The sequence below is a fragment of the Amblyomma maculatum genome, chromosome 2 (assembly GCF_055883805.1).
Source record: "Amblyomma maculatum isolate TAMU_Amacu chromosome 2, ASM5588380v1, whole genome shotgun sequence".
NCBI lineage: Eukaryota > Metazoa > Arthropoda > Arachnida > Ixodida > Ixodidae > Amblyomma > Amblyomma maculatum.
This window is the reverse complement of record NC_139345.1, coordinates 153,630,711-153,647,841: the sequence shown is the minus strand read 5'-3', so window position 1 is coordinate 153,647,841 and position 17,131 is coordinate 153,630,711. Positions and strand designations below refer to the sequence as shown.

Here is a 17,131-nt window from a genome sequence, read left to right as displayed (position 1 = left end):
AGCCCTCCACTATGGGGTCTTTCATAGTACTCGCAGCAACCAATTTCGGCCATATCATATCACACATTAAATCACAATACAGTCCATGGAAAAGAAATACGCCTATGCCACTCAATATCTATTTACAGAGTTTAATTTTCAAGAAACAGTGCTACAATACACCAATATATAGAGTAACAAAACATTGATCTCGTGCTAAACGAAAGCGAGTAGAAAGTCCGGACCGCAGATCTGGATAGGTTCCAGACTTTGGACGCAACGTGGACTGAAAAGGAAGAAAACAAGACACAAATTAAAGTAGGCTTTTTAACATTCCAATTAACAATCATATACTGCTACAAGAACAAGCTTTAGAAACCAGATGGTTCGTTCCTTCTTAACATGGTTATGAATGATGACAAAACAAAAGTAAAAAAGCTGAGCTGGAGTTGGAAACCGCAATGTCTGAAACGCCGTATTTGAAATGTAGACTATGGCAAAGCCACCAACCTGTAATGGAAACCACAATAGGGCATTCTGTTTTTTTATCTGATCCTGACATGAATATAATAGTTCCATTTTTCAGAATAAAGGAGTGCGGGTTAGAATCTTGGAAGCATATTTTTTTTTTTTTATCAGAGAATGAGAAATGAAACATACTTCCCGTTTATGCATGAGGTTCCATAGCGTGCATCAAAGAAAGGACCGAACACGAGCGCTCGTGTTCTGTCCCTTCTTTAATGTGCACTATGGAACCTCATGTAGATTACCCACTAGCCCGAACCCTGACCCTTCCTGTTTATGATTCTTTACTTGCTTTCTTCAATGCACTCGCTGCATTGTTGAATTTGTGACGCAAAAAACTCTGGACCATAGAGTAAGGTAGGTGGGGAAATTTTGACATCGCATGAACTGAAGAGGAAGGAAACAAGACACAAATTAAAGCCCTCTTTTTTAACATTTAAAACAATCAAATACTGTAACAAAATAATAAATACTGTAAGCTGTAACAAATATGGCAGCCCCTATTTACGCAAAATAAGTGAATAAAATTCTCAAATGCAGCCCAAATCTGGCCAGGTTAGATATACCAGTACCGCCCTTCTAAAAGCCGGTGTCATGATCACAGCTGACCGCATGCTTTCGTTGATTTATAAATGCAAGAATGGACAACTCTCGCAAAAAAAAAAAAAAAAAAAAAGATAAATGTGCCGCTTCTTAACATTCGCATCCACCATAGCTTATGCTACTCCGCACGTTCAGACGACAAGGACGGTCGACTCTGGCAAAAAAACTAGAAAAAAAAAAAAATCTCCGCTTCTTAACGTCCGCCCTAATCCATCCTAATTTACAACGAAATTTTGTTTTTACACAGCAGCATTTATATAAAAAAAAAACACTGTTATATTACGAACTTCACTGCATGAACAGTTTGTCTTTTAGCGGTGTAGAAAATACAAAACCCAAGTTTTCAAACCCTTCCCTTTCCGCTTAATCTTGAATGCATGCATTTGCGACTATAATACAAGCGAATTTGGAAGAAACAGCAAACGAAACAAGTAAAGCTTTGGTAACATACAATTGCATACCTCAAAATATCAGTACAGTTGAAATTTTCTGTGGAGCCAAGCTGCTCCAAACAGGTGCTCTACCATTAATTTTGCCCACAGAAAACCTTTTGACCAAACTTGGGACATCTCAATTAAAATCCTGACTGACGGCTGGAGGTACAAACATTGCCATCAAAAATTATCATGAGCTTCATGTGTTGATACAACTGCCATGAAATGGGTGCTCCCACTCAATACGAAACCAATTGGCGCTGTGAATGTTTTAACGGTGCCTGAAAGCCTGCAACTGCATTGCAGGTATAATAGGAATGGGATGTGCAAACTGAAAGTCTCTGCAATACAGACCACCAAGTTCAGTTTGATTCTTGTATTATAAGTTCTCAATGGTTTTCTCACATGAATGCAAACTAGCGCCCATATTGTAAACGTGCCTCGACTCGACGCTCTACCACCAGTGCTTGGAGTGGAGAAAACAGCCACTCCTCCACTTCAGGGCCAATTAGGATTCATGAATCCAACTCGGCATTTCCTCTGACAAGTTCTCTCTCTACTCGAAGCAGCGCAAATGGCGTATGGGGATGAAATTAAGGCGTACTTTTGGCCCGAAAACTGTGTGCTAAAGTAGCACGCTTAGTTTTTCATGTTGAGTCTTCAACAACCTTCGCAAGCAAGTTCGATGTTAAGAGCATAGTGGAACTTGTTTTGTGGGCTAGATGAAAAGGGTGGCTGTGAAAAACTACCAAAAATGCTTTTGCGCCTGGCAACAGTCGCTGCTGGTGACAGAGTTTTATTTGTTTGGTGTGAGATGTTCTCGCCCTTTGCTGCTTTGCCTTTTTTTTTTTATTGCCATGCTTTGACAGACATCAAAATACATTTGAAAAAAAAAAAAAAAAAGTAAAAGCCGGCACTTTCTATGAACATGGCTTTGGCCTTCAGAGGGCTCGGGGGCAAACGGTGAAAACCTTCATGCTGCTTCACAGTGCGTTTCAGCGCATACACACTGAATTCGGAGCCCTAACTGAAAATGTGCTTGAAGAGAATGCCTTTGCTGGCAGCGAATATCCTTCCGTAGGACAAGCACACCAATGCACTCCCTCGACAGTGCCGCGCGTCCGAAGACGCACTACGTACCCTCAGGTGACAGGCAAGCCATTGATGCGTGGGGTGCAGCACAGATGTCCGCACAGCCCCACCGCGCCTTCGGTGCACCCCAGCTTACTGCATGCGACATGCTGTTCCCCCACGACAAGTTTGCCGCCGCTCATCAGACAAGGCGAGCTATGGAAGGAGTGCGCCTCCCCCACAGCTCGAGTCCACCTGCAAGCAAGCTCACCATTAACCGTGAAATGCGCGCCTCAACTCTGCACTCAGTAGGCTCCGAAAAGTTGTTCACTTCATCGGCAACGACTTGAAATGTACCCACACCACAGACGCATAATGCGATAATCAATTACAGTACTGGTACCGGCGGCTGATCACAGTTATAAAAGCTCGGCACGGGCAGCAAGAGGCTACGGCCACACCTGTAAAACTATAACGTGCCAGATGTCCTGGGTCGCTGTCACTTTCAGCCAATGCTTTAGAGAAAGGTTTGGTGCATCCTCGTCATATCCACTTTCGTGAAGTTTGGTATACCGGTAGAACAAAGTCCACACAGCGAGCAAACGATGTGATGTCCTCAGTGTTTACAAGTGGAGTGGTCGAGGAGCGGCGCCAAGGCAGCGGCGCTGCGGACTAGAGATTCTTGAGAAAACTCGAGTTCTCTCTGCCACTGTTGGGAGTTATTCGAGTGGAGGTTGTTTTCTGAAACGAAAAACGGGCCTCGGGGGCCGCTTGGAGTAGAAGTTAGAGTGAAGGCGCAGTCGTGAATATGGCGGTAAGACTAACTGCCACATTCACGACATGCCTTCACTGCAACTTCTACTCCAGGCCGCTTGGAGCGGGAGATCTGTTTTTTTTTTCTTTTTTTTTTTTGCCAGAGTCGACCATCCTTATAGTCTGAACGTGCGGCGTAGCATAAGCTTTGATAACTCTGATCAGCTGCCGGTACCAGTACTGTAATTAATCATCGCATTACACTTTTGTGGCATGGGCACATTTCAAGTCGTCACTGGTAAGCGAAAGTTTCGTGGCTTGCCCTGCGCGATGGCTTCCCCAGACGACGGTGGACTTGCAGGGAAGCAGTGTGTTACATGCAGTAAATTGGGGGAACTGGAGGTGCGGAGAAGCTGTGCGGACATCTGTGCTGCACCCCACGCATCAGTGCCTTGCCCATCGCAGTCGAAGAAGCGCATTCATTTACTCATCCTACAGAGCGATATTTGCAGTCAGCAAAGGGCATGGCTTTTCAAGCAGGTTTTCAATTATGGCTCCGAACTTGTCCGAAAGAGACTGGGCAATCAATGAACAGAAGGGTAAATGAACATCGGGCAGACACAGGCAAAAACCTCCCAAAAGCAGCTTCCCAGCATTTCAATCAGATGGGCCGTAAGGTTATTGAAATTTATTTATTTATTCTCCATGTTGGGCTTTAAATCTTCAAGGGACACAAAATATAGGGTGGCATATCTAATCCATAAATTTAGAAGATTGGAACCAACAGGAGCAAATATTGTTACGTGGAAACTATGTATTTACAGTATATTTACAACAGCCTCAACAAGCATAGCCGCGAGCAGCAACATGGAACCAGGCCCACTTTGTTGTCATCTCCTTGTCCCTTCCAAAAGGCAAGTGAAGGAAACACTTCGTTGTCGTTATCTTGCAACAATATCTTGAAAGAAGCATTAGTATTCCTTAAATATATTTCCTCTCTGCCACAACTAGTCATGACAACAATTCCATAAAGTGTAAATAGTACACTTTGTTCATAGCATATGTACAGGCTGTTTCACACTTAGGGGAAAACTCGGAGCGAGTGGCATCGCGAAACGGCGAGCGCTGCAATCGGGAGCCGCCAGCAGCTCGAGCATGCGCAGACGCTCGAGGGGCGGAGTCTAAGCCGCGTCGTCTGCTACGACGCTCGGCGCTCGCCGGGAAGGGCACCACTCTGGGCAGTGCGCGGTTTTCGTTGTTTTGCGGCAACTAAGCCGATATGCTGCACTAAAATTTTGCGACGCCAGCATGTAGGCCTTCATTGCCAATAATGGGCCTGTAAAGACTTCCCTTCAGAGCATGTGTCACTTTCTCTTTATTAGGAGGGCAAGGGTACTAAATGCGAGCAGCCCTATCCCCAGTGTGCGTTCCCGTAATAATCCAAGAACTGACACTAAACTGCGCGCAGTGCGTTCAGCCTTTATTGGACCACGAAATGAAAAATTACTAAACGCAAAATAGCCCATGCGGCTGTACGAGTCTAATACAATGAAACGATCTGATACGATTGAAAGAAATGTCTAGAGGAAGATATGGATGCTGACGGTGCTGCATCTCGACAACACTTTATTACCCCCAGACAGCCGTGCCCGCCGGCCGGAAAACGCACACGTCACGCTTGGAACTTCACTTAGTATATCTTCATGTCCCCAGCCACAGCGATAACAGTGCTCATTCTAGAAGGCAGCAGTGTGTAAATTGTCTCCGTCAGGGACCTCAAATCAAAGTACGCGCCATGAGGTATTAGTGGTGGACCTACTGGTGATTTTCGTTTTTTAAACTGCTTAAGGTCAAAAGAAATAGTGCTGAAAAGCCAACAAGCCTCGTCATCTTCCTTCAGTCACTGCTGCGAAAATACTGGCGTGACTCGATAAAGATACCGGTAGCTTTAAAAGATTGAAGACTGCTCTCGGCGCTCATCTTCCCTGCCTCATTCCAGCTTTTTTATTTGACAAGAGCGGTACTATACCGTCGGCGATCAGATTTTGTCTTGTGCACATGGCCCGTATTCCGGAGAAAGAGCGATTCAAAATTGTAGAACTATATTGCAGGGACTATACTCAAAAAAAGATAGCTGATATTATGGGAAGATCTCTAAAAGCTGTGAACAGGATTTTACAAGCATACAAGAAAGAAGGACGCATCAAGGATGCTCCCCGTGGACGTCCGCCAAGGGCCACAACAGAAGATGAGGATTTGTGGATAGTTGCGGCTGCTGCATACGCCCCCCGCGCATCACTTCAAGAAATAAAGCAAAGCTTGAAGCTGAAGGCATCGAAGGCTACCGTCAGGCGGAGACTGAATGAAGCAGGCCTGAAGAGTAGAGCGGCAGCTCAAAAACCTCTGCTTCGGAATGAGAATAAGGCAAAGCGGCTAGGTTTTGCAAGAGAACATGAGAGGTGGTCCATTGAAGAGTGGAAAAATGTTGTCTTCAGTGACGAATCCACTTTTACGACCACTGGTGACGAAAGAGCACGAGTGTGGCGCCCTGTCAAGACACAGTATAGTCTTTACTGTATACCCACTAATTATTCATTTGCTAAATCTTAAGATTAACATATAATATTTACGTTTTTCTAAAGAGGTACGGCTCTAGCCTTATTTTTTCAGCATCCGGCAGATGAATCATAAAACGTCAGAAAATAGTCCTTGGTCTAACAAATATTTAAATATATTTGGTTACTGGAACTGCTTATTAAATTGACCTAAAGCGCCGCAATGCATCACTTATTTCAGTCTGTATTGCAATTTAATCACCGAGTCTACGGAGGGTGCATGAGCTTGTGATTTGAACCAGCACTCGCAACGGTTCTGTGAACATGAACCAGTAAAGTGAAGCTAGCCCAGATTCGAAGAAGGGTTGAGGCATGTGGTTTAAAATATCGGAACTCAATGGACGCTTTTTCGCTTTTTTTTTTTCAGCTACATGTCTCAGTATCTGCAACGGGTCGCGGCGAGCGGGCGTACAAGTGTCAGCGTTTGGGCATGCATCAGTAAAGATGGACTTGGACCGCTAATACGTCTCGAAGGAAAGTTCACCGCCGAAAAGTACGCGGGAATTATAGGCGACGTTTTGATTCCTTACATTCTTGACGGCCCATTCCCAGAAGGCGACTACATATTTCAGCAAGACAGGTCGCCCATCCACACCGCTCGCGTTGTGAACGAGCTGCTCGAAGAGCGCGGTGTTACTGTGCTCGAGTGGCCGCCCCAGTCACCGGACCTCAACATTATAGAAAATGTTTGGGGATCGTTAAAAGCATCTTTGGCGCGCCACGCTCTGCATGGGCTGTCCGAGGATAGGCTCTGGTCCACAATTATCGCCGAATGGGAAGCGTTGCGCATGAACCAGTCCCTTACCGAGTCACTTTACGCCTCACTGCCATCCAGAATGAGCGCTGTCATTGCTGCTGGTGGAGACATGACGAGATACTAAGTTAAGTTCGGAGCTTGACGTGCGCCTTTTCCCGCCGGCGGGCACCGGTGTGTGAGGGTAAGACAGTATTGCCGAGACGCAGCACCGTCAGCATATGTTTCCTTCATTCGTATCGGTTTGTTTCATTGTGTCTTACTCCTACAGCCGTTTGGGAACTGTTTTTCATTTATTAAATTTTTCTCTCGTGATTAAATAAAGACTGAGCACACTGCGCACACGTTTCTGTGTCTCTTTCTAGTCGCGGCGTATTACTGCAGCAGACACAGTGGACAAACACACCTGCTCGCGGTCAGTATCCCGATGATGAAAAAAAAGAAGCATGCTGTCAGGGGAAGTGTGCACAACCTCAGTTTCGCAAATGAAAGCCAAGAGGCTGGCGTCGCAAAATTTTAGTGCAGCATATCGGCTTAGTTGCCGCAAAACAACGAAAACCGCGCACTGCCCAGAGTGGTGCCCTTCCCGGCGAGCGCCGAGAGTCGTAGCAGACGACGCGGCTTAGACTCCGCCCCTCGAGCATCTGCGCATGCTCGAGCTGCTGGCGGCTCCCGATTGCAGCGCTCGCCGCATCGCGATGCCACTCGCTCCGAGTTTTCCCCTAAGTGTGAAACAGCCTGTACATACTCTGTATCCCCGCCCCCCTCCTGTAATAGCAAAAGCTCCAAGTGTTTTTTCAAACATGTTAGTTTCTCATTACTTCTTACTTTGGTTCCCCCTTGAATCGTTTCAGATAATGCCATGCTTGGCAGGTATAGTATACTCTGATTTGTTGTTATTTTAATTTTTTTTGTCCTTCTCTCCCCTTTCCAAAACCTCTTGATAGCTGTTCCCATGCAGCTAGCTGTATTGCTCATCAGGTCCCTTTGGAATGCTTGTCCCTTTCAATGTATGAAGGAGCACTGAACAAGGGTAAAAGGGGTACAAGAATGCTGAATTGGGTGAGTTGGTGCGTTTGCATTTGTCCTTGTCTTCTTTGCGCTACGTTTCCTAAAATGTAAAAGGGGTACATCTCAGTTTGCAGGTCGAGCCAACGTTTCGACAAGTGGACTTGTCTTCGTCTGGGCAAAGCGATCATCAGTGGCAGGGGTTTAAATACGCTGTTGCTTCCAAAGAAGAAAAGCTGTGGAGGTGAAAGTGGGTGAGAATAAAGCAGGTGAAGGAGTGGGGAGGGGAGGATGAGTGAGAAGATGAGAAGAAAGTAGGTCATGGAGTGAACAAAAAAAAACATCTTCAGTATGTATTTCTCAGCCTGGAACCAGGGATCCTGTGGCCAGCAAAAGAAGTAAAACAGCATACCAGGAAAAACTACAATACCGGGTAGATGATTAGTCACCACTTAAGAGAATCCCTTAAGTATATTCCCTATGCAATATAACTATTCGTGGAAACAATCCCACATAGCGTTAATTGTACAGTTTATTCACAACGCATGTACAATCTATTCCCTTCTGCAATAGCATAAGCTGTACATGCTTCTCCAAACACATTTCCCCCTTATCACTTGTTGCTTGAGTTTGTCCTCAAACTTTTTCTTTTGCATGTCATTTGTGGTTCACTGTGCAGTTATTATCCTGTGACTTTGTACTAACCTCCCCCCCACCCCCCCCCCCCCCACCACCACCACCAGCTTTGCAGAAAGTTTTAAGAATTGGCCCCCTTAGATATATTCCTTATCAGGGCCCTTTGCAAAGCCTGTCCCTTTGTCAGGTGTATCTGCACCAAACCCTCTTAAGTGGTGACAAATCATCTAACCGGTATTTTAGTTTTTCCTGGTATGCTGCTTTTACTTCTTTTGCAGGCCACCCCAAGATCCCTGGTTCCAGGCTGAGAAATACATACTGAAGATTTATTTATTTTTTCACTGCATGACCTACTTCCTTCTCACCCATCCTCCCCTCCACACTCCTTCACCTACTTTCTTCTTACCCACTTTCCCCTCCTAATCTTTTCTTCTTCGAAAGCAAAAGAATATTTAAACCCTTGCCAGTGATAATCACTTTGCCCAGACGAAAACAAGTCCACTTGTCGAAAAGTTGGCTCGACCTGTGATCTGAGGCGCACCCCTTTTACCCTTGTTCAGTACTTCTTCATACCGGGTAAACCATCTTCCTTTCGTTCTACCTGTCCCCTTTCAAGAAACACGTGTCAGCATCGAACCTGCTTTAGGTGCTGACAATCGTTTACTTTGCATATTAAATTTTCTTGCTGCTGCTGCTTTTCTTTTTTTTTTTTTTTTTTCATGCGATGATGAAAGCACTGGTTCCATGCTCATAGAAATTCATACCCAAGGAAACATTCTTTCACTTCTCGCCCTGCTTCTTTCTCCCCCCCCCCCCCCCCTCCCTAGATTGTCTTCTTCGGAAGCAAAACCGTATTTAAAACCTCCACTAGTAATTGTGCTGCCCAGACGAAGACAAGTCCCCTTGTCGAAATGTTGGCTCGGCTTGCTAACTGAGGCTCCCCCTCTACACTTGTTCAGTGCTCTTTCATCCTACAAGCGAATTCCCTACTTTGATCTAATAGATGTGCCACCTTCATGGTCCCAACAGCGCAACAAACATTGTTTAGACTTGATGTTAAACTCTTCTGTTCATAGTAAAACTGAAGGTGTATCTGGGCCGATTAGATTTCTTACTGCTTAGACTGTGCAGCTCTGTCAGGTCAATTTTCAGTGCCCCAATGAGGCATTTACACTACCCAACTTGACACACAGTACTTTCTGAGAGAATAATGCTTAGCAACGGGTATAAAAAAATAATGCAGAATAGGTGCCTCTTATAAAGGGCTACAGGTTAACTTAATTTTCATTGCATCAGTTGATCAACACTTACAGGACAGCCAAAACACTCAGTACCTCCAGTATTTCCTGCTGCTGCACCAGCCATCCCAGAAGTATTGAAGACGTCAACAAGTTCTGGCAACTCTATAAAACAACAGAACATTACAGAAAGAAAACATGAGCAACACTGCACATTGGAGCTTCAGATGGGTGAAGTTTAAATTTCGCAAACTTATTTAGCTACCGACAGCACAGAGCAACACAAAGATGCTACTCAGCTAGAAATCATTTGCACTACGTCGTGCAGCAACCAACAATGCTACTGAGTAAAACTTATTTGCCTTTGTCTGGGCCTTAGAAAATAACCTTCTTTTTTTTTTTTTTTCATTTGCTCCTGCACAAGGTCTGCAGACATAATCAGAAAGGTATCACTTGCAGAGTTTAGAAATCGTCCTTGAGGTGGCACCACAAAAGGCAGCTATGTATTGTACAACCAACGCCGAATGAGCTACCACTGCACAGCACCAACTATAAGATTGGAATGCAAGGAGGCAGTGTCCATATTCCAGTGCACATAAAGCAATACCTACAGGAAGAAGGTGTGCCTACATACGCACCCGCCAGCTGCTCGGTTAAATGGACTCACTTGCTCAAAATAATGCGCAATGGTCTCAACTGCCTCAGATGAAACAGACAAAGCGAGCACTCAGATTAAAATATTCAAGGTGCATTCTGAATGAGTGAGCCCAAGAAAATTTGCACTTTTCTTTCTAGATGCAAGATTTCTGGTTCCCAATTCAACGAAAATGTTTGTACTCTAAAAAAGTAGTCGCATACAGTGCTAAGTCTGAACGACAAGCACTGTATCGCAACAGTGCTCAGATAACAACATTTTAGCGCACATTATTTGGATTACATAACTGGTATCAAAGCCTCCCTTGACCTTCACCCACTGGAAATTCTGACGGAAAATTGCACAACTTTGTCCTCATTGACCAAACTTGCTCTTAGAGTTGCCACTAGGCACTTCTTGTTGCCATTATAATTCAATGAGCGTTCAGAGTCTTCATGGTCACACTGATGCTTTCAACAGGTCCTTTTTTCCTAGACCAATTGCAGCATGGAATAAATTATCCGAATCAATAGCCTCCAAGCATGACATTTAAATTTACGGCTATACTTGCTGCCGATCTAAACGAACAACTACAATAGTTTCCTTTCTGTGCAATTTTTATTCTTTCGAGTTTATGCGATTGTGGTCTATGTTGCATTTGTTTTTGCTCTTATACTGCCATAGTCTGTTTTAGGAGTTTTTGAATTGTGCTCAGGTACAATTTATGGTATTCTTGTATTGCTGTTGTATTACTGCATTGTAGTGCCTGTTCTCGTTTTTCATTTCCTGACCGCTGATACATATGTTATCGATCCCCCCCCCCCCCAGTGTAATACCCCACTTGGGGCCTTTAAGGGATAGAAAAGGATGATGATAATGATGATGAGACAGACTATTTGGCTGGCAGAAAATGTCTGCTCCTTTCCAGCTCTTCAACACAGTAAAGGTTATATGAACGCATAACTTTTTCTATCACGCAAACAAGACAGGCAGTCTTGTGCTCGTGCCAATAACTTTGGCATGTAATTATGCAACATAGTACAGCTAGAAGCAATATAAGAGAGAACACAGGAGCACGTGGCCTCCACACTTTGCAAAGTGCTGCCACCGACATGTGATCAGAATCAGCAGTAAAGGCGCACGCAAAGTAAGCTTGGACGGCTCCTTTTTCCGAGGATGCCCTTTACATTATTTCTTTAAACAAAGAAATAAGTGGTCAGTGGTACCATATACTCATGGATTGACCCATAATTTGATGAAGATTGGACACAGACATGGCATCCGGATTGTGTCCTGCGACATAAAACAGAGCCAAAGGCAAGTTTGCTCGAGTGAATAACCAGGAGTTTAAGTCTAGATGCCAAACTGCGCACCAGACAAGGTACTCCGATTGTATCCAGGGGATTGTCTACCAGATTCCCTTACATTGTGGGAAGCAATACATTGATTAAAAATTCCTGCTGGGCGAGTTGGTAGTTCATCTTGATGTAGGGTTGTTTTTTTTTTAGCGCAAACGTCTCGCCTTTCTTGTCTTTATTTGCGCTAAAAAAAAAAAAAAACCTACATCAAGCAGTACATTGCACAAACAGGAAGATTCATTAATGACAAAATTAGAGAGCACGCTGCAGCAATATCGGAGAAGTCAGACACCAACCTCGCAGTGCACTGCAGAGGCTGCTTTATTTGTATTTGCAAAGACCAAAAATGTCCAGCTGACCTTCACAATGTGAAGGTTTTGAGAAGGAATAAGGACAGGTTAACAAGGAAAATTTTCGAAGCACGTGCAATCAGGAGCTCGGAAGACCAGTGTGTTACCACGCCTTCAGTGGTACGGTTGAAAAAGGAATCAGATTACGCTTGTTGGCAGGATGTTAAAGATAAGGAATAAGTTAGCTGCAGAGGTAAAGTGAAGGGAGAAAAGATGCGCGGGTTCAGATCAATATAGTTGTCAGTGCAGCGTTGTCCTTGTGTCTGTGTGCGCTTCTTCGGTTTTGTTCCCCTGCTCTGCTGCCTCCTTCCAAGATGTTACACCAATTAGCTCAACATTCTACTCTATTATTGTTCAACTGAGTGATTTCATGTGAAAACCAAAGCCTTGAATGTACACGGCATTGCGCTCCACTGTTTAGGGCATTTAAAAGGCAATAGATGAGAAATGTATGTGACAGTCAAGCACAGCAAAACTGAACATGCCGCGCCTACATTTCTTGCCATCACTTCCTTGTGTTTCGCCCTGCAGCTCGGAAATTTCTTTCTTTCCCTACTTCTTGCTACGCTTTTCCGCTCTTTTACTTCTGAGTGAACTGCACCACCTTCCTTCCATATTCATAGCCACCTTTACTTTTTTTATCCTATGCACTGCATTCTTTCCTTCACGGTTCTAAGGCTTATGTAAAGTTGGCTCCTTAGTGTTGGTGAGCCTGATGATAAAGCCATTAAAAAAGCAGTTTTTTTTTTTTTTTTATCTGCCCTTCGATTCTAAGTAGTGCGTGTGCAGTGATGTAATTTCAAGGGAAGTACATCCCCGTGGCCAGGTGCACTTTACGACAACTGATTGTTACCAAAAATGTTTTTACCATTTAGGCAAAAGATGTCACTTATGGAAGAGGAACTGGGACTTCAGTTTCATTTTACTATATCCGAGTTTACTATACTGGGGTTCCACTGTATTAGCACTGCGCTGCGTGTTCGTTTATTGTTAGTTTCGCTGAGCTAAGACAGTGCACTCTTAGACAGGCCCTCCAATGGTTAACCGGCTTCAAGACATAACAATAAATGAACCAGCTGTGAATGGACCCCTTTCTAAGTCAAGCCAGAGCTTTGAAATCAATACTGGGTTGCAGGCAGTCACAAATTTGCAGTGATGGCAGATAGGACTGGGACAGGCATTGAAAAACATTCCTCATCATATGTCTAATTCTGCACATGCACCATGCCAATCATTTAATGTGCCAGAGAGTGCCATGTAATGATTGATCACAGGCCTTTAATTGTGACACTCAATTGTACCATGAAAATCCTTCCCCATTTACAAAAGTAATCATTAGCTGTAACATGACCTGTAGAAATTGACACAGAGAGCTGAGGCTGTGTGATCACTACATGCATAATATGATGATGCATTCCCAGGCCATTAAAATTGCAAACAAGCCATTCATTTCTCCAGTAGACACAATATGAAAAATTTTTGACTGATTTTAACTTATTTATGTGGAGGATCATAATATTGCAAAAGTGTATTTAAATTGCCAATGACAATTTTTTATTCAATATGAGTTATGCATAGATAAGCCTTCTAACTACTTCAACATAGCCAAAAACATGTAGTTGCTTACCTTTTGATCTAATTCCAGCCTAAGATGCTGTCTCCCCCTTTCCTTTTCCTGGCTTCTGTTATACAAAAAAGAAACACCATAACTTTTTTTTCAAAAATGAGGTTTAACTGCTTAAACACAAACAATTTAGAACTGATTCCTAGCTTTTAACAAGCAGCAGTCATTCATCAATAAGAGGCCTGGAGGAATGAAAGAGACTAATGGTATAATGAAGAATGCAATTTGAACATTATTTTCAATAGCAAGCTGTGGTACTTAAGAGAATAGTGAAAGCTTAGCATCAACACTAAGGCAACAGGTGATGCCACCAAGCTGCCCATTAAAGCTCAGAAAAATAATTTATTTTGCCAATGTACTGCATGTTAAACTCGCTGAAATTGGTGTGCCAGACTTACTGAATAACATAAAAAGCTTTCTGCTGAATAATTTGACAATCTACCAGCTCCAAGATGCTGTGGAGCTGGCCGATACACATGGGGTTCACGACCACCCTGTACAGGATTTCTGGCTCAAACAGGCTTCTGCAGCACACTGCTAACTCGAATAAGGAAGTTGCTACATGATGATCTTAAAACATATCTTAATGGCCCGCAGATCTATTTAATTTCTGACTCTGTCTCAGGGATTAGATTGCAAACGTAAGCATTTTATGCTGTTGTCAAAGAAGGAAAACAATACATTTTTACAGAAATCTAAAAAGCAATACAAAACATTTTCTCATTATGGCCTATAACACACGAATGGAAGGTACAGAAGACAGAAACCTTGCTGGTCTTCAGTCGATGGGCATCACCATATCCCTCCTCTTCCTCAAGCATTGCATTCAGTAATATTTCCAGATTGCTGCGCACAGCTAGGAAGAAGAAAACCTATTAGCAGACATTCTCATACCCGTCTTTGCTTCACTCTATATTATGGCTTGTGAATGACATCACTTGCCTTAACATACAAATGGCACAGTTCAAAATTGAGCTCTTGCTCTGAAAAAGCAATGACTACGTTCATATTTGTTTTTACATATCGAACACCCTGGGCGGGGACACTTATGTCCCCACCCACGGTGTCCGATATGCAAGAACAAAAATGTTGAAGCCGACATTCACCACTTGCTGTGGGACTGCCCAGCACTGAAATTGACACGAATCCGGCACTTGGCGATAGCTAGCCTACCAGCAAACAATCCTGCCTCGTATATCACTTGGACGGAGGGACATCATGCTCACTCCTTCACTTCATAAAATCACCCAACCTTTTTCCATTAATTTAATCATTTCTTCATTCTTCACCTCATACCCTACTGATGCCCTTAGGCAGTAAATATCGTTAAAAAAAAAAAAAAAAAAAAAAAAAAACAGACGGCACAAGCAGGCAATGTACTTTCCGGTTCTAACCAAAAAACATTGATAAACATTCGCCGGTAAAAAAATTACGGCATCTGAAAAACCCAATAACGCCGGTTTTTGGTATCTAGGACCAGTTCTTGACGAAAAACTTTCCTCTTCCGTCCCTTCAGAGTACAGAAACAAGCATAAAGTATTTTAACCATGGCTCCACTTGTTTACGTCACTGCAAAATCCGGACACTGCGATATGTGCCAAAAGTCTTTCTGTGGCGTGACATCGTATTTTTTTCTCCCTTAATACCAACGTTGGGGAAAAAAAAAATTACTGCACTGTCGACATGTTGAGTACTACGTGCATGCCCCTTCTCCCCAAGGAGGGCCGTAAATATAAATAACCAAAGAACCTGGGAGACCCTGCACAGCTCTGACCCTGAGACCCAGCTGGGCGCGATCAACCTGACCGAAGAACAACGCGCACCAGCCAGCATCCGAGGCGAAGCGCCAGACGCGGGTGGAGGAGATACGCGAAGTCTATTCCTCCTTCTTGATAAACATGCATGCATACCGCCACAGCGAAATAGCAACGCTATCTGGCTCAATGCAAGGGCGCCAGTTCTACATCTGCAAAAAATACAATAACAGTCTGTATACTTACGGTTGAACTTGACAGCTTGCGCGACGAACAGCTTTGATGAGCCAGTTGCCCGCCGTTTTTTATCCTCTCGAGCCAGGCAACGTTTATCCGATTGACCTTCTGTGAAGGGCCGCTGAACGTCGGCAAGGTTTTTGAGTTACGTTTGACGACTGCGTCGTGCCCCTGAATTACATTAACATACTCTACAGCAAAAGACTCATCGGGAAATTGGAACAGCGCGAACTTGAACAAGGTATCACATGTCACCAATGGATCCCAAAATGGCCTAATCGCACGTGTGTCGCACCCGCCACCTATAAGGAGTAAATAATGTTTCTGTCTCTTCTTTTAGTAGTAACTCACACCATTTAGCCCAAATATAGCCCTTGTTATTCTATTTTAACGATCTTTTTCCTCATTTATTTTTTTTTCACTTATGACATCTTTTTACCATGTATACAAGCATGGCCTCCGAGATCACCAAATGGTGATCTCGGAGGCCGTAATACAAGCAACCTTTTTATATATTTATTTTTCAAATTTTATAGGCCTACACGACACATTTTTGTCTCGCTTGACATTGACACACACAATGTTCTTACACAGCTCCTTCTGCATCTGCTTTTGTGTCTGCTTAGGTTTTGTAACGCACCATAATGTGTACAGCTTCATATACAAAGGCGTAGCAATTTCATTATCAACTCCATTCTTATTTTATTTTTATTTTTTTGTCAATTAGCGGTCGCCGTCGTCAGACAAGTCGTACTGCATGTTGCTCCTTTTGCCCGGAAGTTAACGAAGAACTCGCCCGCAGCGTTAGGAGGACGATTGTTCGAGAGGATAACAATTCGGCTTTCTCGCTGTCTCGGCATCATTTCACTAAACTGCTAGCTGAGAGGCGCACACGACCACAAAACATCAGTCATGATGTATGTGCACCCCTCGAATGTATTCAGGAAAACAAAAGGGACGCAGGAGGTTTAGGAGGTATGATCTAGTCCTGAAAGTGGTATACGTGAGTCCCTCTTAATCACTTGAGTAAGAGACAGAGAAGATCGGCATCGTGGCCATCGTGGCCACGGACGTTCCGCCACGCTACGCTCTGTGGCCATTTCAACGTGTTAGCAAACACATCGCAAGACATCGTCGCTGCCGTATTCAGCTGATTGTAGTACATATGTGAAAGAGCATATGTGTGATCCGTACTAAGCTCGCCATACGTGTCTGACACGACGTCCCGTATATTTGCTTGTGTTATATACGTGATCGGGATTGGGGCAGGGGGTCGGTAGAACACTGCATGGGAACGGACCGCGGGCCGGGGCTTTCTGTGTATACAGCTTCTTTCGGAAATGAAGGAAACCTGCCGCTGAATTTGGTCCAGTGATTTATTTGACGCCGAATAAAAGAAAGCGTATTGTAGACAAAGGAGTAAAATGTCTTCCCAAAACTCTCCCGACGAAACCTTTGCTTCTACAGATACTACTGCCCTTAATTCTCTGTTGAGAATATTATTACTGTAAGTTTCTTTTTTTTTTTCTCATCTTGGCTTATTTTTATGTACTGGCGG

General features: G+C 43.8%; 1 long non-coding RNA gene across 6 annotated transcripts; it reads right to left on the bottom strand.

Moving 5' to 3' along the window:
• Nucleotides 1-208: 208 nt before the first annotated feature.
• On the bottom strand, nucleotides 209-15,986 carry LOC146200203 (uncharacterized). 6 transcript variants are annotated; one of them, XR_014705208.1, is made up of 6 exons: nucleotides 15,583-15,986; nucleotides 14,350-14,438; nucleotides 13,586-13,640; nucleotides 9,690-9,781; nucleotides 2,682-2,867; nucleotides 220-265 (listed from the first exon to the last, which is right to left on the bottom strand). It is a non-coding gene; the product is annotated as an uncharacterized LOC146200203 (long non-coding RNA). The 6 variants fall into 6 exon arrangements; XR_014705209.1 differs by lacking the exon at nucleotides 2,682-2,867 and having other exon boundaries at nucleotides 209-265; nucleotides 9,713-9,781; nucleotides 15,583-15,957; XR_014705206.1 differs by lacking the exon at nucleotides 2,682-2,867 and having other exon boundaries at nucleotides 217-265; nucleotides 15,583-15,960.
• Between the last annotated feature and the right edge of the window lie 1,145 nt (nucleotides 15,987-17,131).